We start from the raw sequence: 12,429 nt of genomic DNA, 5'->3' as shown, positions 1-12,429 counted from the left end.
AATAATTACAAACTGATATGATTGTCAATGAACTAGGGAAGTTATACTATTATACTAGCAAACAACCTTGTTTCGCAACTATATGTATCATAGTTCTAAACATACATGAAATATTTGCCACTGGATGCTAAGCAACCAACAAATCTTTAATTCATCGCTGTATCATGTCAAACCTCAGAAGGTAGCATGGAAACTAACTACAAACTAGTATGATTGTCAATGAACTATGGAAGTTATAATATTATACTTGCAAACAACCTTATGTCATCACTATATCATATTCATAAACGTACATGAAATATTTGTCACTGGATGCTAAGCAACCAAGAAATCTTCAATTCATCGCTGTATCATGTCAAACCTTAGAAGGTAGCATGAAAACTAACTACAAACTAATATGATTGTCAATGAACTATGGAAGTTGTACTATTATACTAGCAAACAACCTTATGTCATCACTATATCATAGTCCTAAACATACATGAAATATTTGCCACTGGATGCTAAGCAACCAACAAATCTTCAATTCATCACTGTTTCATGTCAAACCTTAGAAGGTAGCATGAAAATTAACTACAAACTAATATGATTGTCAATAAACTATGGAAGTTATACTATTATACTAGCAAACATCCTTGTTCCACCACTATATGTATCATAGTTCTAAACATACATGAAATATTTGCCACTGGATGCTAAGCAACCAACAAATCTTCAATTCATCACTGTTTCATGTCAAACCTTAGAAGGTAGCATTAAAATTAACTACAAACTAATATGATTGTCAATGAACTATGGAAGTTATACTATTATACTAGCAAACAACCTTATGTCATCACTATATCATAGTCCTAAACATACATGACATATTTGCCACTGGATGCTAAGCAACCAACAATCTTTAATCTATCGCTGTATCATGCCAAACCTTAGAAGGTAGCATGGAAACTTACTACAAACTAATATGATTGTCAATGAACTATGGAAGTTGTACTATTATACTAGCGAACAACCTTATGTCATCACTATATCATAGTCCTAAACATACATGAAATATTTGCCACTGGATGCTAAGCAACCAACAATCTTTAATCTATCGCTGTATCATGCCAAACCTTAGAAGGTAGCATGGAAACTAACTACAACTAATATGATTGTCAATAAACTATGGAAGTTATACTATTATACTAGCAAACATCCTTGTTCCACCACTATATGTATCATAGTTCTAAACATACATGAAATATTTGCCACTGGATGCTAAGCAACCAACAAATCTTCAATTCATCACTGTTTCATGTCGAACCTTAGAAGGTAGCATGAAAATTAACTACAAACTAATGTGATTGTCAATGAACTATGGAAGTTATACTATTATACTAGCAAACAACCTTATGTCATCACTATATCATAGTCCTAAACATACATGAAATATTTGCCACTGGATGCTAAGCAACCAACAATCTTTAATCTATCGCTGTATCATGCCAAACCTTAGAAGGTAGCATGGAAACTTACTACAAACTAATATGATTGTCAATGAACTATGGAAGTTGTACTATTATACTAGCAAACAACCTTATGTCATCACTATATCATAGTCCTAAACATACATGAAATATTTGCCACTGGATGCTAAGCAATCAACAATCGTTAATTTATCGCTGTATCATGCCAAACCTTAGAAGGTAGCATGGAAACTAACTACAACTAATATGATTGTCAATAAACTATGGAAGTTATACTATTATACTAGCAAACATCCTTGTTCCACCACTATATGTATCATAGTTCTAAACATACATGAAATATTTGCCACTGGATGCTAAGCAACCAACAAATCTTCAATTCATCACTGTTTCATGTCAAACCTTAGAAGGTAACATGGAAACTAACTACAAACGAATATGATTGTCAATGAACTATGGAAGTTATACTATTATACTAGCAAGCAACCTTATGTCATCACTATATCATAGTCCTAAACATACGTGGAATATTTGCCACTGGATGCTGTATCATGTCAAACCTTAGAAGGTATCATGAAAACTAACTACAAACTAATATGATTGTCAATGAACTATGGAAGTTATACTATTATACTAGCAAACAACCTTATGTCATCACTATATCATAGTCCTAAACATACATGGAATATTTGCCACTGGATGCTAAGCAACCAACAATCTTTAATCTATCGCTGTATCATGCCAAACCTTAGAAGGTAGCATGGAAACCTACTACAAACTAATATGATTGTCAATGAACTATGGAAGTTGTACTATTATACTAGCAAACAACCTTATGTCATCACTATATCATAGTCCTAAACATACATGAAATATTTGCCACTGGATGCTAAGCAACCAAAAATCGTTAATTTATCGCTGTATCATGTCAAACCTTAGAAGGTAGCATGGAAACTAACTACAACTAATATGATTGTCAACGACCTATGGAAGTTATACTATTATACTAGTAAACAACCTTATGTCATCACTATATCACAGTCCTAAACATACATGAAATATTGGCAACAGGACGTTAAGCAACTAATATCGATAATAATTATTATGTCAAGCCGTTGAAGGTTACATGGAAACTAATAACAAATAAATATCATTGTCAATGAACAACGAAAGTTATACTGTTGTACTAGCAACAGATCGTTGGCGTTTCAATGGGCAGAGTTGCCTCCCTGGAAATATCTGATATTGCTATATTTAACCATAATTATAGACATAAAACAGAGAAATATCCTACGAAAATAATATTAAATTCCACTAAAGAATGAGAATTGATGGATTTAATATATTTAATGAAGAAGGTGAACAAAGTGAACAATTATTTGAAATAGTACATTGTTTTCATTCCTTCTGAAGGTACGAGAATTCTTAGAAACAATAGCAACATGTATTTATAAGATAATCTTTTAAATACGGTCTAAAGTGCAAATGTCTTGCAGATTTCTCCCTAACAAAACAGTTAGGCTAAGTTAGCATAGATGCAGACAGCAACTTCGAAAGAAACCAAATATTAGAAAACAAGTGGCAGAAATATCTTGAATATCTTAACACGGTAATAACAAAATTTGGTATATAATTCGGAAAGATCCGATTGCCAAAATAATAAATAAAAAAACTATCTAAATCCAAACCTGATATTGGTTTAAAAAACAATAAGAATATTGGCAACATGATAATTAATCATTAAGCCGAAGACATTGATTCACAATACCCCACCACGGGAGGCTTTAGTATACAATCATTATACTGTGAAACAGATGTAAAAAGACGTGATGCCGATTTATTTCAAGAGATCACGTACAAGGGAAAACTGAATGGTTCCTGTTATATTCATGCATAGAACCGACATGGTATCTACACAAACCTCTTCAATTGTTAAACATGGAGACATTTGTATATTATCAAATAGGTGTTAAAACATACACGACAGTCTAGTGTAAATTCAACAGTATAGCACTGATAACTACTAACTATTAGATCTCGTGTAGATTTATGATAGATTAGATTACGAGAATAAAGACAATAAGTCTTTTCATTATATATATGAATAATTAACCAAAGGTGCTGATCTACTTGGTCAGTTTCTTTAGTCTGTAAAAAGACTAGCTACAACGTAGACCTATATGCACGTGTAGTAAATTTGAAAAAAACTGTTATGAAACAGACACATATCTATCTACAATACTAGATATAAAATAAATATATAAAGGTCGACCTCTGATGAGGGTTTACCTGGGATTATTCCCGAAAGAACCCGAAACATTGCATATTAAATTCTAAAGAATTAAGCAATAAAAAGTACGTAGTGTCAGGTCAGAAATATTGATACCATACCATGAATAAGTGGGTTTATGGTCTTTTTATAAAACAATTTGATACGGTGAATATTTCACTAGTTAATTGTGATCTCACCCGTTGAATCAGGTTCTATTTAATTATAGAATTTTTGATCCTTATTTATGCTATGGTACGACGTATTTCTGATCGAGAAACTACGTACGACACTATACTATATGCACAATGTAATAGTATACAATTCTATATGTATATAATACTGTACATCTTTCTGTATGTATATAACACTGTACATCTTATACAATATACATGTAACTAATTATGTAAATAACATAGATCTACTATATAGCTATCACTATTTACATATGAAACAAAGATATACCTGAAACAATAAAGTAATGAATAAAAATAAAATAAAATAATACAGAAACAAAATGTATGCATATAACATACAAGACACTGATATATATATATATATATATATATATATATATATATATATATATTGGAAAATGATACCGAATCATATTTGACTGAAACATGGAAGTTATACTATAATACTAGCAAACAACCTTATGTCAACATAGTCCTTAAACATACTTGAAATATTTGCAATTGGACGTATAGCAATCAACAATCAATAATTCATCACTATGTTAAACCTAAGAAGGTAACATGGAAAATAATTACAAACTGATATGATTGTAAATGAACTAGCTAAGGGAAGTTATACTATTATACTAGCAAACAACCTTATGTTATCACTATATATATCATCGTCTAAAACATACATGAAATATTTGTTACTGGACTTTAAGTAACCACAATCAATAATTCATCGCTGTATCGTGTCAAACCTTAGAAGGTAGCATGTAAACTAACTACAAACTAATATGATTGTCAATGAACTATGGAAGTTATACTATTATACTAGCAAACAACCTTGTTTCACCACTATATGTATCATAGTTCTAAACATACATGAAATATTTGCCACTGGATGCTAAGCAACCAACAAATCTTTGATCCATCGCTGAATCATGTCAAACCTCAGAAGGTAGCATGGAAACTAACTACAAACTAATTTGATTGTCAATGAACTATGGAAGTTATACTATTATACTAGCAAACAACCTTATGTCATCACTATATCATAGTCCTAAACATACATGAAATATTTGCCACTGGATGCTAAGCAACCAACAAATCTTCAATTCATCGCTGTATCATGTCAAACCTTAGAAGGTAGCATGAAAACTAACTACAAACTAATATGATTGTCAATGAACAATGGAAGTTATACTTTTATACTAGCAAACAACCTCATGTCATCACTATATCATAGTCCTAAACATACATGAAATATTTGCCACTGGATGCTAAGCAACCAACAAATCTTTAGTTCATCGCTGTTTCATGTCAAACCTCAGAAGGTAGCATGGAAACTAATTACAATAATATGATTGTCAATGAACTATGGAAGTTATACTATTATACTAGCAAACAACCTTGTTTCACCACTATATGTATCATAGTTCTAAACGTACATGAAATATTTGCCACTGGATGCTAAGCAACCAACAAACTTTAATTTATCGCTGTATCATGTCAAACCTTAGAAGGTATCATGACAACTAACTACAAACTAATATGATTGTCAATGATCTATGGAAGTTATACTATTATACTAGCAAACAACCTTATGTCATCACTATATCATAGTCCTAAACATACATGAAATATTTGCCACTGGATGCTTAGCAACCAACAATCGTTAATTTATCGCTATATCATGTCAAACCTTAGAAGGTAGCATGGAAACTAACTACAAACTAATATGATTGTCAATGAACTATGGAAGTTATACTATTATACTAGCAAACATCCTTGTTCCACCACTATATGTATCATAGTTCTAAACGTACATGAAATATTTGCCACTGGATGCTAAGCAACCAACAAACTTTAATTTATCGCTGTATCATGTCAAACCTTAGAAGGTATCATGAAAACTAACTACAAACTAATATGATTGTCAATGAACTATGGAAGTTATACTATTATACTAGCAAGCAACCTTATGTCATCACTATATCATAGTCCTAAACATACATGGTATATTTGCCACTGGATGCTATATCATGTCAAACCTTAGAAGGTATCATGAAAACTAACTACAAACTAATATGATTGTCAATGAACTATGGAAGTTATACTATTATACTAGCAAACAACCTTATGTTATCACTATATATATCATCGTCTAAAACATACATGAAATATTTGTCACTGGACTTTAAGTAACCACAATCAATAATTCATCGCTGTATCGTGTCAAACCTTAGAAGGTAGCATGGAAACTAACTACAAACTAATATGATTGTCAATGAACTATGGAAGTTATACTATTATACTAGCAAACAACCTTATGTCATCACTGTATCATAGTCCTCAACATACATGAAATATTTGCCACTGGAGGCTAAGCAACCAACAATCTTTAATCTATCGCTGTATCATGCCAAACCTTAGAAGGTAGCATGGAAACTTACTACAAACTAATATGATTGTCAATGAACTATGGAAATTGTACTATTATACTAGCAAACAACCTTATGTCATCACTATATCATAGTCCTAAACATACATGAAATATTTGCCACTAGATGCTTAGCAACCAACAATCTTTAATCTATCGCTATATCATGTCAAACCTTACAAGGTAGCATGGAAACTAACTACAAATTAATATGATTGTCAATGAACTATGGAAGTTATACTATTATACTAGCAAACAACCTTATGTCATCACTATATCATATTCCTTAACATACATGAAATATTTGCCACTGAATGCTAAGCAACCAAAAATCGTTAATTTATCGCTGTATCATGTCAAACCTTAGAAGGTAGCATGGAAACTAACTACAACTAATATGATTGTCAACGAACTATGGAAGTTATACTATTATACTAGCAAACAACCTTATGTCATCACTATATCACAGTCCTAAACATACATGAAATATTGGCAACAGGACGTTAAGCAACTAATATCGATAATAATTAGTATGTCAAGCCGTTGAAGGTTACATGGAAACTAATAACAAATAAATATGATTGTCAATGAATAACGAAAGTAATACTATTATACTAGCAACAGATCGTTGGCGTTTCAATGGGCAGAGTTGCCTCCCTGGAAATATCTGATATTGCTATATTTAACCATAATTATAGACATAAAACAGAGAAATACCCTACGAAAATAATATTAAATTCCACTAAAGAATGAGAATTGATGGGTTTCATATATTTAATGAAGAAGGTGAACAAAGTGAACAACTATTTGAAATAGTACATTGTTTTCATTCCTTCTGAAGGTACGAGAATTCTTAGAATCAATAGCAACATGTATTATACGGTCTAAAGTGTAAATGTCTTGCGGATTCCTCCCTAACAAATACAGTTAGGCTGAGTTAGCATAGATGCAGACAGCAACTTCGAAAGAAACCAAATATTAGAAAACAAGTGGCAGAAATATCTTGATTATCTTAACACGGTAATAACAAAATTTGGTATATAATTCGGAAAGATCCGATTGCCAAAAAAAAAAAAAACTATCTAAATCCAAACCAGATATTGGTTTAAAAAACAATAAGAATATTGGCAACATGACAATTAATCATTAAGCCAAAGACATTGATTCACAATACCCCACCACGGGAGGCTTTAGTATACAATCATTATACTGTGAAACAGATGTAAAAAGACGTGATGCCGATTTATTTCAAGAGATCACGTACAAGGGAAAACAGAATGGTTCCTGTTATATTCATGCATAGACCCGACATGGTATCTACACAAACCTCTTCAATTGTTAAACATGGAGACATTGGTATATTATCAAATAGGTGTTAAAACATACACGGCAGTCTAGTGTGAATTCAACAGTATAGCACTGATAACTACTAACTATTAGATCTCGTGTAGATTTATGATAGATTAGATTACGAGAATAAAGACAATAAGTCTTTCCATTATATATATGAATAATTAACCAAAGGTGCTGATCTACTTGGTCAGTTTCTTTAGTCTGTAAAAAGACTAGCTACAACGTAGACCTATATGCACGTGTAGTTAATAAATTAAATAAAAAACTGTTATGAAACAGACACACATCTATCTATGATACTAGATACGAAATAAATAGCTAAAGGTCGGCCTCTGATGAGGGTTTACCTGGGAATACTCCCGAAAGAACCCGAAACATTGCATATTAAATTCTAAAGAATTAAGCAATAAAAAGTACGTAGTGTCAGGTCAGAAATATTGATACCATACCATGAATAAGTGGGTTTATGGTCTTTTTATAAAACAATTTGATACGGTGAATATTTCACTAGTTGTGATCTCACCCGTTGAATCAGGTTCTATTTAATTATAGAATTTTTGATCCTTATTAATGCTATGGTACGACGTATTTCTGATCGAGAAACTACGTACGACACTATACTATATGCACAATGTAATAGTATACAATTCTATATGTATATAATACTGTACATCTTTCTTTATGTATATAACACTGTACATCTTATACAATATACATGTAACTAATTATGTAAATAACATAGATCTACTATATAGCTATCACTATTTACATACGAAACAAAGATATACCTGAAATTATAAAGTAATGAATAAAAATAAAAATAAAATAATACAGAAACAAAATGTATGTATAAAACATACAAGACACTGATATATATATATATATATATATATATATATATATGAAAATGATACCGACTCATATTTGACTGAAACATGGAAGTTATACTATTATACTAGCAAACAACCTTATGTCATCAATAATTCATCACTATGTAAAACCTAAGAAGGTAAAATGGAAAATAATTACAAACTGATATGATTGTCAATGAACTAGGGAAGTTATACTATTATACTAGCAAACAACCTTGTTTCGCAACTATATGTATCATAGTTCTAAACATACATGAAATATTTGCCACTGGATGCTAAGCAACCAACAAATCTTTAATTCATCGCTGTATCATGTCAAACCTCAGAAGGTAGCATGGAAACTAACTACAAACTAGTATGATTGTCAATGAACTATGGGAGTTATAATATTATACTTGCAAACAACCTTATGTCATCACTATATCATAGTCATAAACGTACATGAAATATTTGTCACTGGATGCTAAGCAACCAAGAAATCTTCAATTCATCGCTGTATCATGTCAAACCTTAGAAGTTAGCATGAAAACTAACTACAAACTAATATGATTGTCAATGAACTATGGAAGTTGTACTATTATACTAGCAAACAACCTTATGTCATCACTATATCATAGTCCTAAACATACATGAAATATTTGCCACTGGATGCTAAGCAACCAACAAATCTTCAATTCATCACTGTTTCATGTCAAACCTTAGAAAGTAGCATGAAAATTAACTACAAACTAATATGATTGTCAATAAACTATGGAAGTTATACTATTATACTAGCAAACATCCTTGTTCCACCACTATATGTATCATAGTTCTAAACATACATGAAATATTTGCCACTGGATGCTAAGCAACCTACAAATCTTCAATTCATCACTGTTTCATGTCAAACCTTAGAAGGTAGCATGAAAATTAACTACAAACTAATATGATTGTCAATGAACTATGGAAGTTATACTATTATACTAGCAAACAACCTTATGTCATCACTATATCATAGTCCTAAACATACATGAAATATTTGCCACTGGATGCTAAGCAACCAACAATCTTTAATCTATCGCTGTATCATGCCAAACCTTAGAAGGTAGCATGGAAACTTACTACAAACTAATATGATTGTCAATGAACTATGGAAGTTGTACTATTATACTAGCAAACAACCTTATGTCATCACTATATCATAGTCCTAAACATACATGAAATATTTGCCACTGGATGCTAAGCAACCAACAATCTTTAATCTATCGCTGTATCATGCCAAACCTTAGAAGGTAGCATGGAAACTAACTACAACTAATATGATTGTCAATAAACTATGGAAGTTATACTATTATACTAGCAAACATCCTTGTTCCACCACTATATGTATCATAGTTCTAAACATACATGAAATATTTGCCACTGGATGCTAAGCAACCAACAAATCTTCAATTCATCACTGTTTCATGTCAAACCTTAGAAGGTAGCATGAAAATTAACTACAAACTAATGTGATTGTCAATGAACTATGGAAGTTATACTATTATACTAGCAAACAACCTTATGTCATCACTATATCATAGTCCTAAACATACATGAAATATTTGCCACTGGATGCTAAGCAACCAACAATCTTTAATCTATCGCTGTATCATGCCAAACCTTAGAAGGTAGCATGGAAACTTACTACAAACTAATATGATTGTCAATGAACTATGGAAGTTGTACTATTATACTAGCAAACAACCTTATGTCATCACTATATCATAGTCCTAAACATACATGAAATATTTGCCACTGGATGCTAAGCAACCAACTATCGTTAATTTATCGCTATATCATGTCAAACCTTAGAAGGTAGCATGGAAACTAACTACAAACGAATATGATTGTCAATGAACTATGGAAGTTATACTATTATACTAGCAAGCAACCTTATGTCATCACTATATCATAGTCCTAAACATACATGGAATATTTGCCACTGGATGCTGTATCATGTCAAACCTTAGAAGGTATCATGAAATCTAACTACAAACTAATATGATTGTCAATGAACTATGGAAGTTCTACTATTATACTAGCAAACAACCTTATGTCATCACTATATCATAGTCCTAAACATACATGGAATATTTGCCACTGGATGCTAAGCAACCAACAATCTTTAATCTATCGCTGTATCATGCCAAACCTTAGAAGGTAGCATGGAAACCTACTACAAACTAATATGATTGTCAATGAACTATGGAAGTTGTACTATTATACTAGCAAACAACCTTATGTCATCACTATATCATAGTCCTAAACATACATGAAATATTTGCCACTGGATGCTAAGCAACCAAAAATCGTTAATTTATCGCTGTATCATGTCAAACCTTAGAAGGTAGCATGGAAACTAACTACAACTAATATGATTGTCAACGACCTATGGAAGTTATACTATTATACTAGTAAACAACCTTATGTCATCACTATATCACAGTCCTAAACATACATGAAATATTGGCAACAGGACGTTAAGCAACTAATATCGATAATAATTATTATGTCAAGCCGTTGAAGGTTACATGGAAACTAATAACAAATAAATATGATTGTCAATGAACAACGAAAGTTATACTGTTGTACTAGCAACAGATCGTTGGCGTTTCAATGGGCAGAGTTGCCTCCCTGGAAATATCCGATATTGCTATATTTAACCATAATTATAGACATAAAACAGAGAAATATCTTACGAAAATAATATTAAATTCCACTAAAGAATGAGAATTGATGGATTTAATATATTTAATGAAGAAGGTGAACAAAGTGAACAATTATTTGAAATAGTACATTGTTTTCATTCCTTCTGAAGGTACGAGAATTCTTAGAAACAATAGCAACATGTATTTATAAGATAATCGTTTAAATACGGTCTAAAGTGTAAATATCTTGCAGATTTCTCCCTAACAAAACAGTTAGGCTAAGTTAGCATAGATGCAGACAGCAACTTCGAAAGAAACCAAATATTAGAAAACAAGTGGCAGAAATATCTTGAATATCTTAACACGGTAATAACAAAATTTGGTATATAATTCGGAAAGATCCGATTGCCAAAATAATAAATAAAAAAACTATCTAAATCCAAACCTGATATTGGTTTAAAAAACAATAAGAATATTGGCAACATGATAATTAATCATTAAGCCGAAGACATTGATTCACAATACCCCACCACGGGAGGCTTTAGTATACAATCATTATACTGTGAAACAGATGTAAAAAGACGTGATGCCGATTTATTTCAAGAGATCACGTACAAGAGAAAACTGAATGGTTCCTGTTATATTCATGCATAGAACCGACATGGTATCTACACAAACCTCTTCAATTGTTAAACATGGAGACATTTGTATATTATCAAATAGGTGTTAAAACATACACGACAGTCTAGTGTAAATTCAACAGTATAGCACTGATAACTACTATCTCTATTAGATCTCGTGTAGATTTATGATAGATTAGATTACGAGAATAAAGACAATAAAGACAATAAGTCTTTTCATTATATATATGAATAATTAACCAAAGGTGCTGATCTACTTGGTCAGTTTCTTTAGTCTGTAAAAAGACTAGCTACAACGTAGACCTATATGCACGTGTAGTAAATTTGAAAAAAACTGTTATGAAACAGACACACATCTATCTACAATACTAGATATAAAATAAATATATAAAGGTCGGCCTCTGATGAGGGTTTACCTGGGATTATTCCCGAAAGAACCCGAAACATTGCATATTAAATTCTAAAGAATTAAGCAATAAAAAGTACGTAGTGTCAGGTCAGAAATATTGATACCATACCATGAATAAGTGGGTT

The 12,429-nt window shown here is 31.5% G+C and overlaps 1 long non-coding RNA gene across 1 annotated transcript; it reads left to right on the top strand.

Annotated features, from left to right (window-relative positions):
- On the top strand, window positions 1-10,047 carry LOC127712741 (uncharacterized). The gene is made up of 3 exons (XR_007987302.1): window positions 1-181; window positions 1,689-1,879; window positions 9,483-10,047. It is a non-coding gene; the product is annotated as an uncharacterized LOC127712741 (long non-coding RNA).
- Window positions 10,048-12,429: the final 2,382 nt, after the last annotated feature.

The sequence above is a fragment of the Mytilus californianus genome, unplaced genomic scaffold, assembly GCF_021869535.1.
Source record: "Mytilus californianus isolate M0D057914Y unplaced genomic scaffold, xbMytCali1.0.p SCAF_1, whole genome shotgun sequence".
In the NCBI taxonomy this organism is placed as follows: Eukaryota; Metazoa; Mollusca; class Bivalvia; order Mytilida; family Mytilidae; genus Mytilus; species Mytilus californianus.
Note: the sequence above shows the minus strand (reverse complement) of the source record. Positions and strands in the feature narration are given on the sequence as shown.